The 11,416-nt window shown below is 35.5% G+C and overlaps 1 protein-coding gene across 1 annotated transcript in view; it reads right to left on the reverse strand.

Moving 5' to 3' along the window:
• Ddr (discoidin domain-containing receptor 2) overlaps nt 1-10,827 on the reverse strand; it is a 187,027-nt gene extending 176,200 nt beyond the window's left edge. The window contains exon 1 of the mRNA XM_029316730.2: nt 9,767-10,827. The gene's annotated coding sequence lies outside the window, so the exon portion shown is untranslated. The remainder of the gene's footprint in view (nt 1-9,766) is intronic.
• Between the last annotated feature and the right edge of the window lie 589 nt (nt 10,828-11,416).

Consider the following 11,416-nt stretch of genomic DNA (forward strand, 5'->3'; position numbering starts at 1 on the left):
ACCGTAGAAATTTATTATAACTATGCGTCGTTTATCGGGAGATACGCGCGTGACACATCGTGTGCAGGATAATCAATCACAACCGTTACTTTGGTTATCATCGGGAAGGAAATTAACGATTTTCAATGGTATAACAATAATAGCCTATTTCAATTTATAGATATGATAATATCATATATTTTTGTATATTATATTTAGAGGGAGAGAAAGGGAGAGGGATTTTTCGTTCAATATTGCGAATTATCAGCATTTTTACTCTGTTGCTATTTGAGTTAAAATGATAGCAGAATTTATCGGAGAATTTATCTTAAATTTATCAATACCTCAAACAAGCTTTCTATTTTTTGGTATATTCGATTGTAAAAAAGAAATGGCATCTCGCATCAGCAAAATATGTTCGCGCTACCATTTATAACGCTAGCGCGCATATACTGGTATCAGTTCACCTAAAATATTTGCGCATCTCTGGGTACGTCAAAAAAATTAAAAAAAAAAATGAAACAAAGGAAGAGAGAAGAGAAATGCAAAACGAGAAAGAGCTGCAAAGGCACGAGGAAATGTCTGGTGTAGAAATGGCTACGCGAGCGTGCTCCACTTTCCACGCTGATACGGCATGTCCGCTGTGTAAAATAAAATGCGTCCACGGCGCACTTTGCTGCGACCGACCGAAACTCTCAAGCGGTCTACGGTATTTTTTTTCTCCCATTTCGTTTCCGTACCAAATTGGCCGCTACCACACTGTTCATATCGTGTTTAATATTAGCCCGTACGGTAACGTTAAAACGCGATAAAGCTTCAAGCACGGCATATATTGTAATTTTTGATTGCATATCTCATAATGGGCGCATAAAAGAATTAGAAAAAAAGTCGTACGATGGTTTATGATGACTGATAATCTCATTTCTACCTATTAGAGACAAACTCTTTTATATTTTTACACTCATTCGATTCGTATGGCTATGCACATGCACCTTGTGCTTTCCTACAGTATCCGTTAAAATCTTCTCACGTGCCAAATCAAGGAACAGGAAAGTGCAGCGTGATACGAAACTTCGACAAGTTTCAGTCTAACCGACTAATTTCTACGGAACGGAATCCTGGGCAAAAGTTTTGGCTATACGGTGCTTTTAAAGCTATGATTGTCAGTTTAGCTTTCCTAGTTTACTGACTTCATCCACCGTTCCTGTTCCTCATCGAACGAGTATATCTATTGTTAACTAGTTTCAAACATAAACAATAAGAGATCTTTGGCACGAATTTCCTTCTAAATTGCAATGCATCCAAATCGTTGCACGAATCTATTCTATCTGTCACTGATCTCTCTTTCTCGAAATCTTTACAAAGCAGTAAAAACTATGCATCTGACTTAAAGAAAAATCACGTTGAGTCATATGAAAAGAAATTGAGTTCGTATCTATATTTTATAAATTTAATTAAATTTCAATCTAAAATTGTCTTGTATTATTTTTAAAAGCAAATTAAAAAAAATAATTTTAGAATAATTTTAGAATGATTATCACATTGTTATAATTTTAGAAGTTGAATATTTTAAAAAATTTTGACATGTTTTATATTCATTTAAAATAGAAAAAAGATTCAGATAAAATAAATAAGATTTAATAAAATAATATCGCGTCATCGCTCTTATAGATAAATTGTTAGATTACGATACGTGTAAATTTTTTTCACTTTAAATATTGAAATATAAATTTTTGATACGTGACAAAATATATACACACTACTGTATAATATAAAAAACTTTTTAAAAATATAATATTATAATTGTATTTTCCAAGTATCAAAGGGAAAAATAACATATTTTATAATACATAAGATAATTATTGTGAAAGCTCTGATTCCGATGAGATGGGCTGGCCATCGCGCTTGAATTTCACTTTCAGATTCGGAGCTGCACCTCGTGGGTTGTCTACGTGTAGGCGCTTCTGTAAGGTCTTATAATTAGACTAGCGTGATTGTATTGTGAAGAATCTAATAAGACCTTACTTAAGCGTCTACATGCACACAATCCGTGAGGCACATCTTTTGGAAAGTTTTCGCGCTCCTTATCAGCCAGTAAATCTGCCTTGTACAAACAAACTCCAATTTATCGCGTTTTATGTATAAAATAAATCAGATTTTCCATTGACAGTAAAACAACGTAATTATGATATAACTAATTTTTATTTTTTATATTATACACATAGTAATGTATATAATAGATATTATATTTCAAAAATAAATATTTTAATATTTGGAGCGAAAAAGATGGCACGTATATCGCCAAACCAATAACTATCTATAAGAACGATGACGCGACATTTTGCGTTCACGCTGGATGACAATAAACGTGTACCGGCTTGTTCCTGAAATAAGTGTGCGCGGCGTCAGGTGGAGAAGGAGATGATGGAAGAAGAGTAAAGCGCTTATCCCGGGAGCGCGATCCTAATAGCACGTGACATGGAGACTCTCGTTGGTCGCGTTGCGGTTACAATTTCTAAACTCATGCGACTACCCTCTGCGAGTCCCTTATTTAGGAGGAAGTGCTGTCCCTTCCCACGGGGGCATCAATTTCTCGAGATCGCGAAAACGCGCGATGTACCGCAACGTTTACGCGGAAATACCGTGCAACGCTCTCTCGGTTAACTTGTCCCTAGGAGCCAGTACAACGTATCTCAATTCCTGCGACACAAACGACCCGTTCTTTATATTTTCTTCTTTCCCGTATTAACTTATTTTTCCAATACATCTACTTTATTGCGAAGTGTCAATAATGATTTAGACGGCCGCATCGGTATCGATTATTTTATTGCCGTTGATTAAACGCGCAGAGCCTTGCGAGCAATATTGGCTCGTTATTCACCAGCTAAATATACACGATGTCGTACCCAGATTTTCCTATATCGCTGATTAAGTGCTTGCTCGCGACTAATTTTTTCACCTTTTTTAACTTGTTGAATGAATAATCTTCCAAAATAAATATAAAAATTTGTAAAATATAGTTCTTTGTCTTAACGACGTAATATTTGTATAAAAATAGAAAATACTTTAAATTACAGTTTCTAAATTTAACATTAAGCAATAGACCGTAGTTTTATTTGCTTAATAAAACACTGCTCTGTGATAAATGCAAAAAAGCTGACAACTATATGCTAATGCATATCGAGTTTTATGCTGTTTTTCTTTCATAAAATTATTTATTACGTTATTATTTAATCAATAATTTTTTACATGTTCTTATTAATCTATAAAATTGTTAAAAAAAAAACTTCTTTCCATTTTTATATTTTTTACTTGAAACACAAGTTACTTTTTGTTCCCCTTCTTTTAAAATTTGAACACACTTTCCTTTATTAAAATACATAAATAATTTTTCATGAGAGAAAGCTTGCCCGAGATTGCAAGCATGAATAGACAAATAACCAAGCTATTTTATCTGCGTAACTTTACATTAAAAGGAATCTCACAGTAGAACGTAAATCCGCCGTGAATTTCATGACAAACTTCACTGTCAAACTTGTTCTTACATCGACGCTGTCAATTTTCTCTTCGAGAAAGGATTTCTCTTTTATACGGCGCTTCTGTCTGACGCTTTCGACCAACGACGAAGATATTGACGCAGTTCCTAGCTAGTTACAAGGCTGGGAACTCACCTTGGGGTTACACGCCACATGGCCCCCGGCGCTATTGCAGGAATACTTAAAAGGGGTGGCTAAAGTATGCGCGTCCTTCGTTCAGGAAGGGAAAGGAAGGAAGGTTGAAACACACGAACTGTTGCGACGTCGTCGTTGGCCTCGTCGTCGGTCTCGTCGCCATGCCGTCTCGCATACGGATTTTCAATAACGCCTGTCTGGCTTCTCGGTATTAGAAAGAAAAGCATGCGAGCGAAATGCGCCCTTCCAGAAGAAAATGCGTAGGTACGATCAAGTGTTCATACCTGCCAATTCTATCTCGGTCTCTCTGGAATTTTCTCGTTTAATATTAAAAATCGTGAGATAAATAATTCGATGCATTATTGAAGAAAACTACAAAGTTTTATGCAAAAGCTAACGTACTATATGCATTGCGATGCGCACTGTAAACTTTTGCAAAAGTTACTTTATATTACATACTGACATGTTGACTTAGTAAATTCCGAAAGTTAAATTGACAGTAAATCAGTTCTTAACTCGTTGGCAGTATCTCGCGCGCGTTAGACATATAAGAAATGCAGCATTCTACCGCAGTGTGTACATTTGAAATTTGGAATAAATTATGTAAGTAGATTATAACTTATATGTTGTGTGTTATTCACATGGATTTGTCTGAGATGTTTATTTAAAAAAGGATTATATATACTCTGCGTATTTTTGAAAGAACATCAGCAAAAACTAGCATTTATTAAAGTTTTAATAATGTTCCGACACATATCTGTCTCTTTCATCACTAATAAGGTTTTCTCTCGGAAAAATTAATTTCTCCTCTCTTTTAATTTCTCTCGCAATAAGTATTATCAATGTGCGAAGTATAATCTAGCTACATTCCCCGAATGTGCGGCATACTAAAAACATTTTCTTGGAAAAAAGGTCCTTCCAATTTTCGTCACCTTTCATGCGAACGGCCGACTTTTATCCTTGATTACTGTATTAAGCACTCAACTACTTTTCCTAGGTCGTTATACACCACCCTCGTAATGGGAACCCAAGCTAACGAGATCTGGCAGAGCGTATAAGGAACTTAATGCAGGGACAAAATAGAAAAAAAAACAGATGGCATTCTTATATCGATCTTGCAATGGCTACTATGTGTGCCGAAAATGCAAAAAGTTTGATTGTCTTTCTGTAGAATTCAAATAAGAATATTCTGAAACAATATTCGTAATCCAAAATTTCTAAACTTGCAGCATATTGTTTAAAATGAAAAGAACAAAAATAAAAATAAGTACATATTTATTTATGCTAGTAAAACATTATTAATATATTTATATACAAAAACCAGATGATAATGAGCATGTGTGTGTATGTGTGACATTTATTTTAAGTTATTATTGTTAATATAATTTAAAACACTTAAAAAATTTTTCAATTTCACAAAATGTCATCAGACACAATAATGACTTCAAAAATTTCTTTTTTATTTGTATTTCGATCAAGTATTACCATTATACTTTAAAATACTTAAACATATTTTTACGCATATTTTTCTCTACTCTGGTAATAATGATCATGATAAAGTGATAGGGAGGTTTTATTCGATCGGTACAGCCCTTCGTGAAAAAATGCGTTTACGCCAATACGAAGAACTGTGTGCTGCAAGTAAATGGAAATTTTAAGTGCACTTGCCGTGAAAATGTATAGGTCGGTTGCTGCGGGCTCCCGTATGACCAGCTGTAAATGTGTTTGTCCATCTACAATGGTACCACGCTAATGGCGTCAATCGTGCAACGAAGGTCTTTACTTTTGTCCCGCAAGAGCGAATAATACCGGAATGCGCGATACAGCGAGCGTAATTCAGAGTCTCGCAAAACGGCGGGAAAGAAATTTCCTGCCGGCTCTACATCGGCCTAATAAAAACGTCGCGCGCGAAAATGCGGCTGTGCCAACAGCGGTCGTCCTATGCAAATGCGTCGTCGGGGTGCAATGGCGGGGTAACGGTACGTCGCGAGAAATTTTCGCGATATTGGTATTCGCTCTGAGTTTAACATTGAAAATATGAAATTGTTTCGCGGATGGCTGGGCGGATGACTGTGCGCTTACGATGAAATTTCAAAGCGGAGAATGTACGCGAGCGCGGCGTAATTACCAGCGAATTAAGCATGGCTACGCGGCGAATAAATTCACATTGGAAGCGGAAAACACGAGAAAGGAATTCACAACTTCGCATTCCATCCTTCTGATGCCGGAATGCTATTAATTTTCCATAAATACGACGAATTCGATGCTGTTCTTACAAAGCACGACGTTGTTCGCTAGAATATTCGTTATGCAGTAGCACAACTGCAATGATACGTGAAATTTTATTTGTGACATCCAAGCAATCGATTGTAATTAATGAACGTTAAACGAAAAATCAAATTATACAACGTTTGTTAATTAATCATAGTACACGTTTCATAATTAATCGATTCACAGTGTATACAATGTTATGCGCTCATATGGTTATAGTTATATAACCGCATGCATATATAGTATGGAAAATTCCTATCACAGTTCTATATCTCATTTTTTCAGTATAGGTACTATTTTTTTTAAATATGTTGAAATTTCCAAGACTTAGATTCACGCCAAGAAAGGCTAGAAGAATATTCCAATAAAAATCTGTGAAGAAGTTATTGACACAGGTGTCCTAATTTCAGCTGAATCTAAAATGGATTAATAGAAAAGAAAGATTCACGTGGCCGCGCTTGTGGGCGTTCGAAAGGTCGAGGAGGATGCAGTTTAACATCTTCTTATCTAGAATTTTTCAATCTTGCGAGCCACTTGCGCGAGAAGTACGGCTCACGATAGCAGAAAATGAATGCCTCGGCACATAAGTGTATTCTCGTGTAGCCAAGAGACGAGGGTGTTAGTCACTCGGCCTCACGTGACTACGGACTTACATGTCGGTGGCGAACACCACGGCGTCCTATCTAGAATCTTTCAATTTCTCATACTTTCGTTCTACGTGCGAGAATCGAATCGCGGTTACCGATCGCTTAGAATCGTGCGCTTATACGCAAAATTCGAAGGCAGACTCGATAATGACACCTGATATTTGTAGTCACGTACAGAAGATATCAAAGAAATAACGCAGACATACTACTGCAACAATCTGAGAGATCTCTCGAGATGCACAATGTGTAAGATAAGTATAATGTGCAACGATATTTATGACATAGTAACGCCCCATAAACGTAACCTGCCTTAAAATCTCACATTTTTTTAAAAGAAGAATATGCATGCTTCTGCTCTCATTATTTCATAATCTTCAATTAGCTCGCGGAAAACCGCAATTTTGAATTCCGGCGCATACATTTTACATGCACGCGTATTAAGTCCGTCCCAGCATATAAAAGCGTAATTACTGTAATATTCAGTAAATATACGTGCAATCCAAACAACGGAACTCTGGGTAAGCTGATCATCGATTTACCCATATTACGTAAATTACAAAATTGCTTGTAGAAATTAATTAACGTAGTTCAATATAAGTTCTGTAAATGAAATTTAATAATAATGCACTACACGCGTCTATTGATGAGGTAATTTCAGTTTGTTGGCATTAATGTAACCTATTTCAAAATATGATAAACATGCTGAGCATATGTTTTAGACCTAAAGCTTAATTACAAAAAATCTAAAGAAAATAAAGAGATCTCTTCCTTGGTTCCAATGTATTTTTCTTTAATAATAGGGACGGTTTCCTTTGTCGCGCGGTAAAATAAACGTCTAACTACTGCTAATTGCGGGATTACGTGCTTCGAGGTCGCGAGATGTATTCACGAGAAGGTCGTACTTGCATGACCTTAACGAAATCTTTGAACGAACAAATCCACGAATGTTAAATTACGTATATTATTCGAAATGAAAAAGAATGCGCATGAAATTATGCATATAACCTCCATATGAGATTATGCAAATAGAACAACAATATATGTATAACAACATCAAAATGATGAATAGATTTTCTCCTCGTTTTAGCTTCATAATTGTTACACATTTCTTTTAATAAATAAAGAAAGAGAATAATATTTCTTATTATACACGACACTATAATATATTTTTTATGTTCCTAAATAATAGTAAAAATAAAATCAAAACAATTTTGCTAAAAAGATTACGCCAAAGATCTCTTTCTCTAACATTTCTTTTCGTCGATTGATATAGCTGATTTTAATTCTCTGCGCCTTCCGCACCGGAGAATATAATAGTGACAGACATTAACCAATTAGCGCCAGAGCTACACCCACTTTATCTTTCTCCGCTGCGCTACTTCTAAACGACTCGTAGAGAGATGCTCCAAAACGGTCGGCTATTTTCGGAACCATGTGCCAACGCGATATCGCATCCCCCGCAGTTCGACGAACCTTTAAAGTGTGAGCGGATATGATTTTTGCAATCTCCGCGACTTTTTGCACTTGAGGGCTCGTCCTTTGCAGACGCAATTAATCTTGAAACAATTTAACCTCTCTTCATGTGACTATATCATATTTTATCTCGCAAAATTCTATACATCTACATTCAAATTTTATCGGAGCAAAATTATATCAAAAATTGTGTGGCATTATATATATGTTATTCTGTTTGTAAATTAATATTATCTAAATTATATTATCCGCAACAAATTTCAGTAATTTTCAACATAATGTTAAAAAATGCTTATCTGTTAAATATTTTTTGCATTGAGTTTATACAACATGTATGTAATAATTAAATTGAAATAAATGTAATAATAGAAGGAAATCATGGAATTTAAATGTAATGCTCTCCATTGTTTTTAAATAAAGTAATTCAATAATAAAAATATTAAAATACAATGCATTATTCATAAAATGTAAACAAAATGTACTATTTATATTAATCTTGTTATAAAATATCAAAAAACAACCAGTAATTATTTTACAAAATAAAGTGTATATTTCAAAATTTATATCTGTATTTAATACTTGCTTTCTGAGTTCTTTCAATTTTTCTTTAGTTCTATCTTCCTGTTATCTTTATCTCAAAGACTTGATACTGATTAGATTGAGATGAAGAGAACGATGAAAATAGCACAGGGTTAAAGATAAATATTTCAAACATGATGTTCATTCCGGAAATATACGTGATGAGATTGTTGACCAAATTACATGCAGATCGACTCTCTTTCTTCCAAAGAATCTCATGATTAAAAGCATAAGTAATAGCTAAAAATGTATTTACTAGTTCAAAGCTTTATGTAACTTTGAGACGCTTCTGTCCTTGCTTCATAACTGATAGTTAAATATTCATGTATCTATACCGTGACGAGCATAATTGAATATTTATAGATGTTCGAGATAAAAGGCTTCAGAACTATATTTCTATATCCTGCAATATTCTACGTCCTTTAAACCTATTGAGGAATTACGCATCTATTAAATAGATAATGAATTTTTTAGCCATATTAATAATTTGATATAAGACAGACAGTCGCAATTTTTAATGTATTATAAATGATATAAAATAAACTCTAAGAGATTAAAGACGAAAAATTTTATATTTTAATAACTACTTGTATTATTTTATCGTATAATATTGTTAAATCAAATCAATTATATTTGTTCTATATGCCAAATATGTAACTTTCTAAATGCATTTCTACATTAATCTAATTTAAATCTTGTTTCTCTTTATCTCAAATTAAAACAAATGTTCTCATGCTATACACAATACGTCACCCGCATATATTTTTCTTTTTTTCTATGTTGCCAAAAAATCCAATTTACAGGGAAATAAAATGAATTTAAAGTGAGGAAAAGAAAAAAGAGAGAGAGAAAATTTTGCAAAACGCGGTTTGAAATGTTTATTTATACTGTTCCTCTCTCTCTCTCTCTTTATGTATATATATATGTACATACATATATAATATGTGATGTGCGCATCCACGCCAGAATTTAATTAAAATAGTCTGAAATTATAATTCGACAATCTCATCACATTATACCATAATTTCGTACGGTACATTTCTCGTACACGCGTTTCAAGAGTGGCTACTGGCTATTGAGACCAATAATTTGTTGGCGTATACTGCGTTAAAATGTAGTTTAAGTAGAACGATTATAATTACTTACCAACCAGCTAATGTGCAAAGTTACATCTCATCCGACGAACACAGTTTGGAAGAATGACCCTGCGCGCGCGCACACACACACACTTCACACGCACGATAATCTCGGGGACGATAGGGGATGGACGAAGACCAGGTGAAGTTCGGCACTGTGCAAAAGTTACATCAGGTTAGGCTAGGTCACGTCAACGCCAGATTACGTCTAAGACGATCTATCTTTTCCTGTCGCGCGCACACCCGCCGTATAGATCGTCTTCGTCTTTCGCGCGCGCACGTCTTGACGTCACTACCTGAAGCATCTACTTCCGCTTGACACGAGTTTCTATTATTCTATTATCGTTTAATTTGTTTTTTTTTTCCGAACGTCAATCGACACACATTCAATCACTTTCGACGCGCAAATGATGTATCGTCTTTGACGGAAAACGCGCGGGAATTACGCGTCGCGTTTTCAATCCCGCGGAGATAATCTTTTACGCGTTTTCTCGTCCTCGTTTCCGCGATATCCTTTCCGAATAGAAAACGCTTCGTCCGTTATCGGATTTTTCATTCACTCGAACGTAACGTAGGTTTATACAGAGAATCTCGAAAAACGGCAAGTTTCGATAGTTTCATTGCGCTCTGTTCTATTTAAATGACTAATAGTTTCGTGCGACAAATTCGGAGCAGTGAACGACCACTAATCTGTATCATATTGCACATCAATATATTTCGGAGAATAATTTATTGATCGAGCAACGAGCGCGGTAACAGAGGGCCCTCGATACTCCACACTTTTAATTTCGCCACACGAGAGTCAACACTAGTTTAAAGGTCACTGTTTAAAACCCACGATAATTGGAAATGTTGTCCATTGCGTGCACTTTAAAGTCTTCGAATATGTATCTTATATGTTGTCAATATATACATACATACGTTGTTGTATGCAATGTATACGCACGAAACACAATACTACATAGATGTACAACGTGGTAGATCTCGTATGAGGGGTTGACAGGTAATGCGCGCACGCACACAGAGACACCCCCAAGAGAGGGTGCGCAGCACGACCTTGCCGATGCGCGGTTCGAGTACGACTAAGCGAACGAGTAGACTCGAGACTCGAGCGGGCTGAAGCCACGAGCCGCATCAGTCGACCGGCGACGACCGACCAATCAGCGCTGTCCTCCGCGAGAGCGCCAGGTACTCAATGATCGACTATATATGCTCCTACTTTCATACATATTCTCGTGCATGAACGACGCCGACGCCTCGCGTATAAATGAATCTGTCGTCTTGTTTTTATTTTGAAGATAAGACAATAATAATATATGTATATGTATATTTTCGGTACATTGATTACTTATTAGGCTTCTCAGACAATAGATTTTTGGAGTAAGTGGTGAATATCCCAGATAGCACCATGTCTAAAATGCACGCATGAGTTATCATTAAGACATCTTTAAGAAATCTTATGATATGATATCCCAAAGACATCTTGAAAACATCTTAAAGATGTCTTATGGGTGCATTTTGGACATGGTGCTATCTGGGATATTTGCCACTTACTCCAAAAATCTATTGTCTGAGAAGCCTAATAAGTAATCAATGTACCGAAAATATACATTGAAGTACATTGTTGCAACTTTATACATTTTTACGACATAGTAAAGAA

This window comes from Nylanderia fulva, unplaced genomic scaffold (genome assembly GCF_048542155.1).
Source record: "Nylanderia fulva isolate GAGA-0341 unplaced genomic scaffold, ASM4854215v1 Scaffold5, whole genome shotgun sequence".
In the NCBI taxonomy this organism is placed as follows: Eukaryota; Metazoa; Arthropoda; class Insecta; order Hymenoptera; family Formicidae; genus Nylanderia; species Nylanderia fulva.